This window comes from Bos taurus, chromosome 8 (assembly GCF_002263795.3).
Source record: "Bos taurus isolate L1 Dominette 01449 registration number 42190680 breed Hereford chromosome 8, ARS-UCD2.0, whole genome shotgun sequence".
Lineage (NCBI taxonomy): Eukaryota > Metazoa > Chordata > Mammalia > Artiodactyla > Bovidae > Bos > Bos taurus.
In genome coordinates, this window is record NC_037335.1 from 88,220,364 (window position 1) to 88,232,370 (window position 12,007).

A 12,007-nucleotide genomic window follows, 5' to 3' on the forward strand; every position below is an offset into this window, starting at 1 on the left:
TAGCCTGCCAGGCTCCTTTGTCCATGGGATTCCCCAGGCAAAAGTACTGGAGTGGGTCGTCATGCCCTCCTCCAGGGGATCTTTCCCACCCAGAGATCAAACCCATGTCTCATGTCTCCTGCACTGGCAGGCAGGTTCTTTACCACTCTTAGTGGAAAAAGATAAAAGAAATAAAAGGAGTGGAGCCCCCAAAAAGATCTGTGTAGAAGCTGCTCGGCAGCTTTTCTCCATGTTTGAGCATAGAAGAGGGAAAAGTTTCTATTATAAGCTGGATTTGGGGCACAGGGAAGGCATCTTCAGTCACCACGATGCTCTCGCTGGGCTGGGAGCAGGTGCTGAGTTGGGCCCAGGCTTCAAGCAGCAAAGAGGGGCTGGGCGCCCAGGGCTGGGAGCTGGCCCGCCCACATCCCTCTACCCAGGTGGCTCCAGGAGGCCCCTGCTGGCAACGATCCCCAAGTAAACCTAAACAAGCCTGGGGTTGAGGGAGGTCATGCCCAAATCCTAACAGAAACTTGGCAGTCACAAGTCGGAGCTCTGGGCCCTGGGAACTCAGACCCCGGGATTTACACAACAAAGGGGCATGCCCCAACCTGGCTGGCTGCTGTGTCTTTTGAATTGTAGAATTCGGGCTGCAAACACCCGGAGGAGACACCACCACCCGTCCTGGCTTCACTTTCTCCCCACGCCGAGGCCTCCTGCCTTTGCAACACGTCGTGCCCTTTGCTCTCTCCAGGTCTGCCCGGAGCTGGCTGACTCCAGGATCCGAGGATCCGGCCGGCCTCGCAGTCCGCATCCCTCTGCCAGCGGCTTCCCGGGAGGGGAGGGGCGCGCGGGGAGGAGAGAGTTCCGGGAAAGCCCTCAGCAGAAGGCAGGAGTGGGTAGGAGGTGCGGACTTTGCACTGCACTCAGCCTCTGTTCCTCCTGCACTTGGTTAGCGGAAGAGGGTGTCGGAACGGCAGGGGATGTGCCCTGGGAGAAGCAGTCCCGGCTCTCCGGCTGTTTGCACAGGAGTGGGAGAAAGGAGGAAGGCGGTGCCAGGCCGGAAGTGCCCAGTTTCAGAGAAGGGAGGCGTTAGCAACCACGAGGAGCCCAGAGGAGGCAAGGCAAACCCAGGCAGCCCCCGTGCCAAAGCAAATTCAAGTAGTTCTTCTGAACTGGCAGCTCCGGGTCAGCGTTCAGGCCAATGAATTCTGCAGAATTCACTCCCAGAGGCCTGGGGAGCGTGCAGGCAGGACTGGGGTGGCCTGAGTTCAGCTGGCTTGTCAGAGCGTCGGACCTCTAGAGCCTTCACAGTATTAAAGCCGTGAGGTCCCAGAGAACCGCTCCCTACCCACCCAGGCATTCACTCAATTAACCACCTGAAATTGCCTCTGAGAGGCAAGATAAGCACCGAAGAGAGGTATTCTCTCATTTCACAGACAGAAGCCTGGTTCACAATGGTCCAGGCAAAGCTCAGGGGCACACAATCAAGGGCTCACAGCCAGTGCCCGTGAGAGCTCGTCCCCAAGGAGCCACTCTCAGCCCACCCTGGGGTCAAGTTGAAGCTCCACAAAACACACTGGGAGGCCCTCTGGTCCCTACCAGGCCACACCCCTATGAGATAAGAGATGTCAACCCATTTTACAGATTGGAAAACTAAGTTTAGTGGAATTAAATGACCTGCTTTCATCTGCCAGAAAAGGATACTTAAGAGACTGGAACCCAGATGTCTTGGGGACCGCAGTCCACACTCTGCCCTCTCAGAAGCCCACAGCTACCAGGAGACTTTGCATTTCCCCAACAGCCTCTGACACCTTTGGCACAGGCCCATAGTTCTCAAAGCCTGGTATCCAGACCTGCAACACCAGATGAGACATATAAGCCCCAGGCTCCACACCAGATCTACTCAGTTTGAGACTCTAGGGTGGGCCCATTGGTCTGTGTGGTCATAAGTCCTCCAGAGTCTATTACACTCCTCCAGGTGAGAAGGGCAGGTGCTCTGGAAAACATAGTCCATGAGGCTGGGGCAGAGCATTCCTAAAAAGGAAAGATATGGCCTGTGCAATACCCACACAAACCCTGCCCTCAGCCTCACCTAGGGTTGCAGTGAGAATGGGACAGCATCTGTGTCCACCTCAGGGTCAGCGTGCCTGACGGGTCAGCACAGGTGGAAGGTGAAAGAGAGACCCGGAACTGACCTGCATCTGAGCTGGCCTGCGGGCCGGGCTCCACCGCCACCTGACCTGTACCCTAGAGGGGATGGATGCCGCCAGCATGTGGCCCCAACCAGGGATATTTGATCATTTCCGCTCTGCGCTGTCCACAGGGTGGAGTGTACAACAGACAATTCCAGGGAGGTGACCTTTTCAATTAGGCGGTGAAGTCAATGTGAACTTCAGACAATTTAAAAATAGAATTCTAAAAATAGCTCTGTGGAAATGGGAGGTGTGGCAGAAGTTCCTGGCGAGGCCAGGCAGGGTGGTTCCCACACAGCCTCCCCGCCAGAGTAAGCTGCATCTGACCCCCAGCAGGCATCCAGACAGAGAAAGATGCAAAAAATCCCAGTGGAGTGTAAAGGGGTGTTGTGATGGGAAAGGACTCAGAGCTTGGGGGTGGGAGCTTACCTCATTTATGTTACCCATGGGTTCACAGATTGATGGTCCTTTAAATTCCACATTTAGGTCTGGATATGCTGCTGTGAGTAGGAGCTGGCTAGTATGTATATAAGCATACATGTTCATCATTTTTTACCAAGTTTTATTTCCCCTCCAGACTTTCCAGACCAGAACATCAGCATCACCGCCCCCAGACCCTCTGAGTCAGAGTCTGCTTGTTCCCAGGGCCCTGGGTGTCTCAGTGTCCAGGAAAGTCTGAGAAGCTCTGCTTCAAGCTTCTGGAGGCCTGCCCCAAATGCCAAGGTAGGGCTGAGGGTTCTGTGGGAGTCCTCCTGCGGTTGAAATCTCAGCACACAGAGCTGCTGTTGGGCGAAGGGACTTCCGGCAGCCACAGAGGACTGTGAGTTGGCTGAGTGAGACCCGGAAGTAGCTCTCCTTGGATAGAGCACTGAGAATCTGGTCCAGACACCTCCTCAGGGCTCCTGTCCAGATGTGAGCAGGTGCCAGGCAGAACTATGGATGCCTGCCATCGGTGCTGGGACACCTGAGGTCACTGAGCATGGGGTCTCCTTCTGCCTCTCTGCCCCGTACACCCAGGTAGTGAGCGTCTAGCTCATGGGTCCCTCCACAACACTTCATAAAACTCCTACCTGGCTCCAGGCCAGGCTCCCCATGGGGAGTAAGACCTGCTAGGGATGGATGCACAAAGCAGGAAATGACAGTGTGAAAGCAGAGGGGCCCCAAGCTGGCCTCAGGTGTTGCTGCACACGGAGAAGGACCAGACAGGTGACCAGTCTCCTGTGAACAATCTGGCAAGCCTGGAGTTGGTGAGTTCCATATACAAAGGTTAATGTTTATATTTCTCTAAATTGATTTTTCTCTTCTCTTGAATTATCATATATATTGAAATACATTTACATATGGAACTGAGCACTAATCTGAAGGGTGCAGTTTAGTCTTGACAATTGTATACACTTGTGTCACGGCCCCCACATCAAAGTATGGAACATTTTGCCACCCCAGAAATTCCTTCCAGAGATGACCACTGTTCTGACTTCCACCACCAGAGGTTGTTCATGCATGTTCTTGACCTTCACGTGAATGGACTTAAACTGTGTAAACATCCTATGTCCCAGCACAAGGTTGGTGAGATGAGCCCATGTTTGAATTTATATCCATTGTCCTTGCTGTGAAGGATGCTAGCATGCAGATAAAAACACTTTATTCAGAGAGTGGTAGATATTTGGGTTATTTCCAGTGTGAGACTAATATCAATATTAGTAAAGCTGATACTGACAGTTTTTTTTAATTTACATTTTTTTAAATTTATTAAAGTGCAATTCACATTATGAAATACACATGATGTATTTTAAAATGAACAATTCAGTAACATTTAGGATCATCATAAAACTTTGCATTCTTCAACCTTGTCTAGTGCCAAAACATTTCCATCACTCTGAAGTAAAACCCCTTACTTATTAAGCAGTTTCTCCCTACCCTCCTCACCCTCTTTGGAAACCACCAATCTGAATTCCGTCTCTGTGAATTTACCTAGTCTAGGAGGTTCACATCTATGCAGTCGTAGAATATGGCATTTTGTGTCAGCTTCTTTCATTGAGCATCATGCTGTCCAGATTCATCCATGCGGTAGTGTCAGCACTTCACTCCTTTTATGGCCAGAGTCTATTCCACTGTGTGGAAGGACCACAGTTTGTGCTACAGACACTTGAATTCATGTGTTGTGGACTCAAACACTCATTTCTCTATAGAGTAGGTATCAAGGAGCTGGATGGCTGGGTCAGGGACCATTTGTAGCAGGTGTTTGGTTAACCATAACTGGACACTACCAAGGGCTTTTCTGGTGGCTCAGATGGTAAAGAATCTGCCTGAAATGCAGGAGACCTGGGTTCAGTCCTTGGATTGGGAATATCCCCTGAAAGAGGGCATGGAAACCCACTCCAGCACTGTTGCCTGGAGAATCTCATGGACAGAGGAGCCTGGCAGGTTACAGTCCAAAGGGTCACAAAGAGGTGGACATGGCTGAGCGACCAATAGCTTTGCCCTGAGAAGGTCACAGTTCCTGGGTTCCTAAGCAGTGGGGAATGTCCTATGAGGGCTGGTCAGTCCTTGAGGTCAGCACAGACTGCATGTTCCACTGACCAAGCCTACATGGGGACAAACGTGGGCCCAGACTGGGAGCCTGCTATCCAACCTCCCAAGGTCAGGACTGAATATAATGTGGTGATCCTAGTGGTAAAGAACCTGCCTGCCAATGCAGGTTAGATGTAAGAGACTCCGGTTCAATCCCTGGGTCAGGAAGATTCTGCTGGACGAGGGCATGGCAACCCATTCCAGTATTCTTGCCTAGGGAATCCCATGGACAGCAGAGACTGGCAGGCAGCAGTCCATAGGGTCACACAGAGTCAGACATGATTGAAGCAACTTAGCACTCAAGGCTTAGACTCACTGGACTCCCCACCTCACTCAGCTTGCTGGTATATCCTGCAAGCATCCTCACATTAATGCCTTCTCAGACAGCTGGTCCCTCCATGTAAGCATGGTGACCAAAGAGACATCTCCAACCTCACTGCCACTGAAGCCTTGAAGGGTCAACACATAATTCCTTGCCCTCAGTCAGGGGCCCACTTGCCAGGCCCACCTCAGGGGCCTCTCCTGGGTCACTGCCCTTCACTGCAGGACCTTGAAGCAGGAGACTGTTCACAGAGCAAAGGTGATCGAAAGGTGCCCCTGCAAAGCCTGGCCAGATATTCTCGCCTCCTGTTGCGTTTCCCTGGTTGTGCATCGCCTTCTGGTGCAGCTCCAAGGCAGGTGATGGAGAGCCTGGCACCCACCCAAGCAGTAAGTGTATCCGGGCCAGTAGAGCCTAATGCCTGACTACTCAAGTAAGCAGGCACTGGGACCCTCACCGAGCAGGTCCTGCAGAACAAGAACACCCCTCTCATTGTGCAGGTCTGAGAATACACACAGTCTTCCAATTCCTCGTATTCCCTGAGGGTGTGGTTCGTGGATTTCCTTTTCAGTAGAATATACATTCCAAGGAAACAGACACAAGATCTCACACAATGCAAGGTGTTTTCTGCACGATTTCTGTGGTAGCCCTTAAGTAAATAAATCAGTGAATTTTGATGTGCTTTCTGCTGAGGGGAAAATAGCTAAGTAAATACAGCACCTGCCACAATACAGGAGGAAGGCAGGGATGTCCGGTGCATGGTTCTCTGCAAAGTTATTTATCTCTGACCCTCGGGAAGGCTCCCATTCTGAACAATTCAAGGGGCTGTGACCTGCATGAGAAGCCAGCAGGATTTGGGTTGATTTTTAAGGTCCTATAGAGAGCTGTTTTCTTCTTCTTCTTTGATGTTTTCAAATATGTAGGATGATGCCTACACATTCATAAAACAGAACACAAGCACAACTGGGATAATTTATCCCCTACAGAAATGCAAAGGGTTTGAAGGAGGTGGGCGATCCCAGACCAACACCATCAGCCCCTTCATCCTGTGAAGGAGCTGGTATCTCAACTAACATTTCCTGAGCATCTGAATGACACGGAGAGGGAATTAGATGTTCAGGGTACCATGGCCCAGGGTTCCTACCTTCCAAGATGAATCAAAGCCAAAAGGAAAAAAAATCAATTTACTTATTACTTTATACATGGTGGCTCAGACTGTAAAGAGTCTGCCTGCAATACCAGAGACCCAAGTTCAATCCTTGGGTTGGGAAGATCCCCTGGAGAAGGAAATGGCAATCCACTGCAGTATTCTTGCCTGAAAAATCTCATGGATGGAGGAGCCTGCCAGGCTATAGTCCATGGGGTTGCAAAGAGTTGCACACGACTGAGCAACTTCACTAAAGGATAATTCAAGTTTTGCTTCAAAAGCAGAAAGATGTCCTGTCATTACCATCTCACTTTTATTAAATATCTTTAGCCACAGACATTTTCATACAGGTTACCTACTGGAATGCCAGAGAAGGGGGCCTTTCTTAATAGATTGTATGTGCAATGCAGAAGTCTGAACCATAGTCACCACCTGGATGGACAGGACAGAAAGTTATTATTACGTTACTGATTGAGAAAATTATTCTAAAATGCAATTATCAAAAAAAAACATAAAGTAGTTTTTTTTAAGTAGCTAAAATTCATCAAATGTTTTCTCTGTGTGAAGGCACTTTGCCTGACCAGTATCACATTTGAAATAACATCTGGAAGGATGCCTTTCTTCCAACCATCCCCAGTATCTCCTAAACATCTGTTAATAACTGGGAGCTTTGACTAGCTCTGCAGGCATCTTCACATCTTTGTGCTGCTTCTCTTCACCTCTAATCTCTCTTCAGAAGATGGTCATTGACCTAGTGGGAAGTGACTTAAATAACCAGAAATAGGTTCATTTCCAAGATCAGTCTTTAGGGAGAATGCAGTTCACCTGGGAGCCCAAGCATATTGGGGTAGAGGAGGAAGATAGAAGAGAGATGACCCCCAGGGCAGAGACTAAAGTCACCAGCAGAGTCCTAAGAGCTCTTCATGCTCAGGAGAAACAGGAAGGCAACAGGCTCCTCTTTGAAGGGGCATCTGATATCAACACACCTCAAATCGTCACATATGTTTAACACAAGGGGTTAAACAGGAACCATGGGCCTTCCTGCCTGCATTTACTGGCTTCCTCATTTGGCCTGTAGAGTCCCCATGGGTTTTCTAAACTGTCCTGTTTCCATGAAATGCCAAGGACCCCTCGTGAGCAAGCAGGAGCTGCCCGTGCAAACTTGCTTGTTTTAAAAAATTCTCCCTCCCTCCATGCTCCCCACTGGGAACTCAGGCAGAATTGTTCTTCCCAAATCAACACATGGTAAAAATAATCTGAGCCGGGGAGCCACGTCACCATGGACTCTGAGGATCAGCTCCTGCTCTGCCATCTATTCTGTAGTCAGGATATCTGTGCATTAATGTGGGGCAAGGGACAGAGGGTGGTTGCCAGGAAGAAAGGAACAGTGAGGCCACCTGCCATGGAAGAGGGACTGCCATGGAGCTGGACCAGTCACCAACATCATGATCTTCATCTCCAGGTCATTCCTACACTGCTGACGTCCTGGCCCTGCTTTCCTTGGAATTTGGCTGTCCTCAAAGAGGAGGGAGGCACATCTGGCTCAGTGTCTGGGCTTTATCACCTCCAACATGCCTCACATATCCTCTAGGATGAAGCTGGAGTGGGGGCGATTAAAGGTGGTCGCCCTTTTTTGACACCCACACACCCCATAGAAGGCGGGTTGCCTATGTCCCCTCCCTCTTGAATGCAGGTGGATCTGGGTCTCCTTTCACCAATAAAGTATAGCAGACAGGACAGAACATGGCGCCAAATTCTGGGCTCAGGCATTATGAAAGAGCTGCAATCTTTTCCCAACTCATGATCCCTCTTGGGTAACCCTGAAGCACCATTAGGAAGCCAGCCACCCCTGGGTGCTCTGAGGAAGCCCTCTGAACCATCACCCCTAGCCAGGTTCAGCCTTGCAGCCACCCCTGCCAATGTGCAAGATATGGGAGCCAAGAGCTTGGACCACCAGACACCCATCTGCCAGTGGATAGCCACCAACTGAACTCAGCCCATGCTACCTAGAGCTGGAAAATCATCCAGCCATGCCTGGCCAGGATCCCTGACCCACAATATCCATAAGATCTGACAAACTGTCTCTAGTCTCTGAGTTCTGCAGATGTCATTCAGGAGATAACCAGGAGCACCCTTGCTGTCTTCCTCACACTATTTCTAGCTCATTTCAAACTGACGTCAAGGTCCCCCTTCATCCCGTTAAACCAGAACAGAGCCCCGCTCACAGCTTCCAGGGCAGACCCACACACTTACTGTGCATGGAGCTTTCTGACATGCGAGGTTCCATCTCTAGGGACACAGAGAACTACACAGGAAGGAAGGGCAGCAGCTGGGAGCAACGAGCCAATCCTAGGAGGCTTGGTGGGACACCTCTCCTCCTCAGAACCTCAGTACACTGGCCACGTGGAAGCTCTCAGTCTACTAAGTAGAACCAGTTCTCCAGGCAGTCACGCAGAATGGAGTTTCTCATCCTCAGCACCGTGGACTTTTGGGATCAGGTGATTTTCATGGGGTTGCTTCTTTGTGCCATAGAACACTTGGCAGCTTCCTGGCTCCCTACCAGTTGTGACAATCAGATGTGTCTCCAGCATCATCTAATGTTCTCTGATGGCAAAATGTCTCCTGGTCCAGAACTTCTGCCCTCCAGTGTTTTGACATGGCCAGGTAGAAGTGATGCCTGACTCCACGAGACTTTGCAACCCCAGCGGGCCACATCACAGAGCTTATTCCTTCAGATGTCACCTTGGGAAATCTCTGCCTTGTTTGGATCACTCGACAGATACTGATTTCCTCTTTTGTATGTGGTCCTGAAGGGAGAAGGATCCCAGGTGGTTGCCCTCCCCTGGAGGCACCATCAGGACCAGGAGGTCATGTGCACTCACCCACTGCAGACTCTCTCCTTCCACCGGCACCATTGAGCTGGGAGTGAGGATGCGGATGCCGGAAGAGGAGTGTCCAGAAACCAGTGCCCCATCCCAGACATTTCCCAGGACTCTGCACACCTGCCACCAGCCCCCAGGCAGCTCTGCTTCCAGGAAGGTTGCTCCAGCTTCCACTTGAGGCTCTGCCAGCAAGTCCCCTGGGAACCACCCCTCCTTGGAAGGGGAAAGGCAGACAGGGTCCATCTCCTGCCATTTAAGTTTGTAGCTGCAATAATACTCCAACCCAACCTGAGTAGATAAATGTTGTGAAAAATGGATCCTTCCTGCCACCAAAAAAAAAAAAGAGAGAATAATCTGTTGGCCTTTGGAATGATTCCATTGTTTGGCAAATATATAACCACTACACTTTAAAGCCAGGGTGGTGGCCAGAAGGGTTCCTAAGAAAAAGTGCACAGTCAAGGCAGGGGGACACAGGGATGCCCTGAAGATGCCACAGCACCTGAGGCCATGAAGCCCCAGGTGGCTGAGTGTGTCTTCTCTTGAGGGTGAGAGTGGGGTGGGGAGGGGGCACTGAGAAAGTCCATCCTCTCACAAATCTCATGAGAATGAGAGAGAAGAGATAGGAAGTACATGTGGGGCAGACTGGGTGAAGGTGAGTAGTTGTTTAAAAGGAGACTCTTGATCGTATTTAGAAACAGTGGGAAAGACCCATTGATGGGGAAGGTGGAGTGTCTTGCTGAGAGGAGGCACCTTGGAGATGGAAGGGCCTGAAGACACAAGTGGATGGATAGATGAGTGGATGGGTGGGTGGGTAGATGGATGGATGGATGGATGGATGGATGGTTGGAAGGGTGACTGGGTAAGTAGATGGATAGCCAGACTTGGTGATGAGCTGCGCTTCAGAGCATACTCACCCATCCCAGAACTGACCTCAGATCCAAGCTAACATCTCCATCTCCACCCCTCATGAGGAATATGGCGTCCCCTGGATTGGAGTCCAAGACGTCTGCCCCACCTAGCCATGGTGATGCACTTTACTTGCCTCTTGATGGTGGAAATGAAAAGGAGTATCTTTGCATCCAGTACTTCTTCATCTGAAGCTCAGTGCCCCAAGCAGAGTAACCATTGCTAACCCCAGCTGGAGGAAGAACAATGCACACCTTTCATATTCGTAAAATGCATGTCCGGGAGGAGAGGCTGGAGGCATCCAGCTCAGAGCCAGAAGAAATGAGCACATGAAGGATAGGCTCGTGCAGGCAGGGACTTCAACAGGAAGTTTCGGGGCCGTACGCAAGCACATCTGTGGGGCATCTGTGGAAGAAACTGAGAGAGTGTGAGCCAGACCCCCTAACTTTGTCCAGAGGGTCAGGGAAATAATACCTAAGCCACATTCCTAAAGGATGACATGGATGGCCAGCGAAAGCCTGGGTACTCGCCAGTTCACTCCCAATTTTGTCCTTGCTGGTGTTCCCGTAAAGGAAAGCTGCCTGAACCCTTGTCACAGGCTCCTCTGCAGGCTTCTCAGCACATCAGTGTCACAAAGCTCTTAATAGCCAGACTGGATGCTTCCTGCCCAACTCTGGGGCAATTTCCTCTCAGTCTGTTTTGTTATCTTACTTTCTCTTATTGCCATTTGCAGCACAGAACTTGATCCCTGACTTGGGGCTGTTATTGAAGGAGGAATTTTGTAAACTGTGACATCACAGCATGATATGGTGCCGTAGTTTTCTACATACAGGTTTTCTGGACAGATTTATATAAACTCAAGCCCTCTGCTTTCCTCTGAAGGTCAGTTACAACTCCAGAAATAAATGCATAACCAATTTTAAAATCTAAAATTTACTTACAAAGTGATACTTAAAATGATCCATCATAAACTGTGAAATCTCAAATAAAAATTGTGCCTTGAACAATTACCTAAAATTGTCAAAAGAATTTTTCACAGCTTCATTTTATGATATTGTCCCCTAAGACCAAAGTACATTTATTTTTTTTTCATGCATTCAGGATTTAAATATAGAGCAATTCCAAGGTATAAGTTTACTGAAAATGCATTTCCACACATATTTGAATATTTACACATTGGTGCATTGAAACAGCATCCCCAAGTATTCAATTTCTTTGCTTTTCATAAATACAAAGCTAAGATTCTATTTGTACTTTTTTATACTCCAAATATACATTTGAGTGGAGCTTCCCAGAAGAACCTGCCTGCCAATGCCAGAAATGTAAGAGACATAGGTTTGATCCCTAGGTCAGGAAGATCCCCTGGAGGAGGAAATGGCAACCCCACTCTAGTATTCTTGCCTGGAGAATCCCACAGACAGAGGACCCTGGAGGGCTACAATCCATAGGGTCTCAAAGAGTCGGATACGACTGAAGGAACTTAGCACTCAAGTTCCTCTGAGTAGTTTCCATCCTAATGAAGACAGAAGACTGAATTTACCATGCTCGGTATTCAGCATCTTCCCCTCACCGTGCATGTTCTACTACTTTACACAGCCCTATACAGCTCCCCAGACGCACACACACATACCAATCTCCTGTGCAGTGGAAGGAGACGGGTGGAAGGCATGCTCCCTTGATGTGACGCAACCACCCAGTCATGGTGGCAACTCTTGCAGGGCCCTGGGCTCCATCCTCCCCGTTCTGGAGATGGCCTTGCCCTTAGCACCCGCCTCCCATTCAGGCAGGTCTGTCCAGAGGTGGGGCCTTGCGTGACACCCTGCACAGAGATACTTGGCAGTCAGGAGCCGTCTGTCACAGCACCTGAGGCCATGAGCCACCCAGGCACCTCCTTTTCCCTGTGGAGACTTGCACGTTGAGAGACAATCCAGAATTTGTGACACCTTAGTCCTCTTTCCACAGCTTTGTCATGCATTTTCCATCTCCCCCGAGGCAGGGCAGTTTCCAT

At 49.8% G+C, this 12,007-nt stretch overlaps 1 long non-coding RNA gene across 1 annotated transcript; it reads right to left on the reverse strand.

Annotated features, from left to right (window-relative positions):
- Nucleotides 1-6,231: 6,231 nt before the first annotated feature.
- LOC132345997 (uncharacterized) lies at nucleotides 6,232-10,467 on the reverse strand. Its single transcript, XR_009495657.1, has 3 exons — nucleotides 8,465-10,467; nucleotides 6,793-6,976; nucleotides 6,232-6,643 (listed from the first exon to the last, which is right to left on the reverse strand). It is a non-coding gene; the product is annotated as an uncharacterized lncRNA (long non-coding RNA).
- Between the last annotated feature and the right edge of the window lie 1,540 nt (nucleotides 10,468-12,007).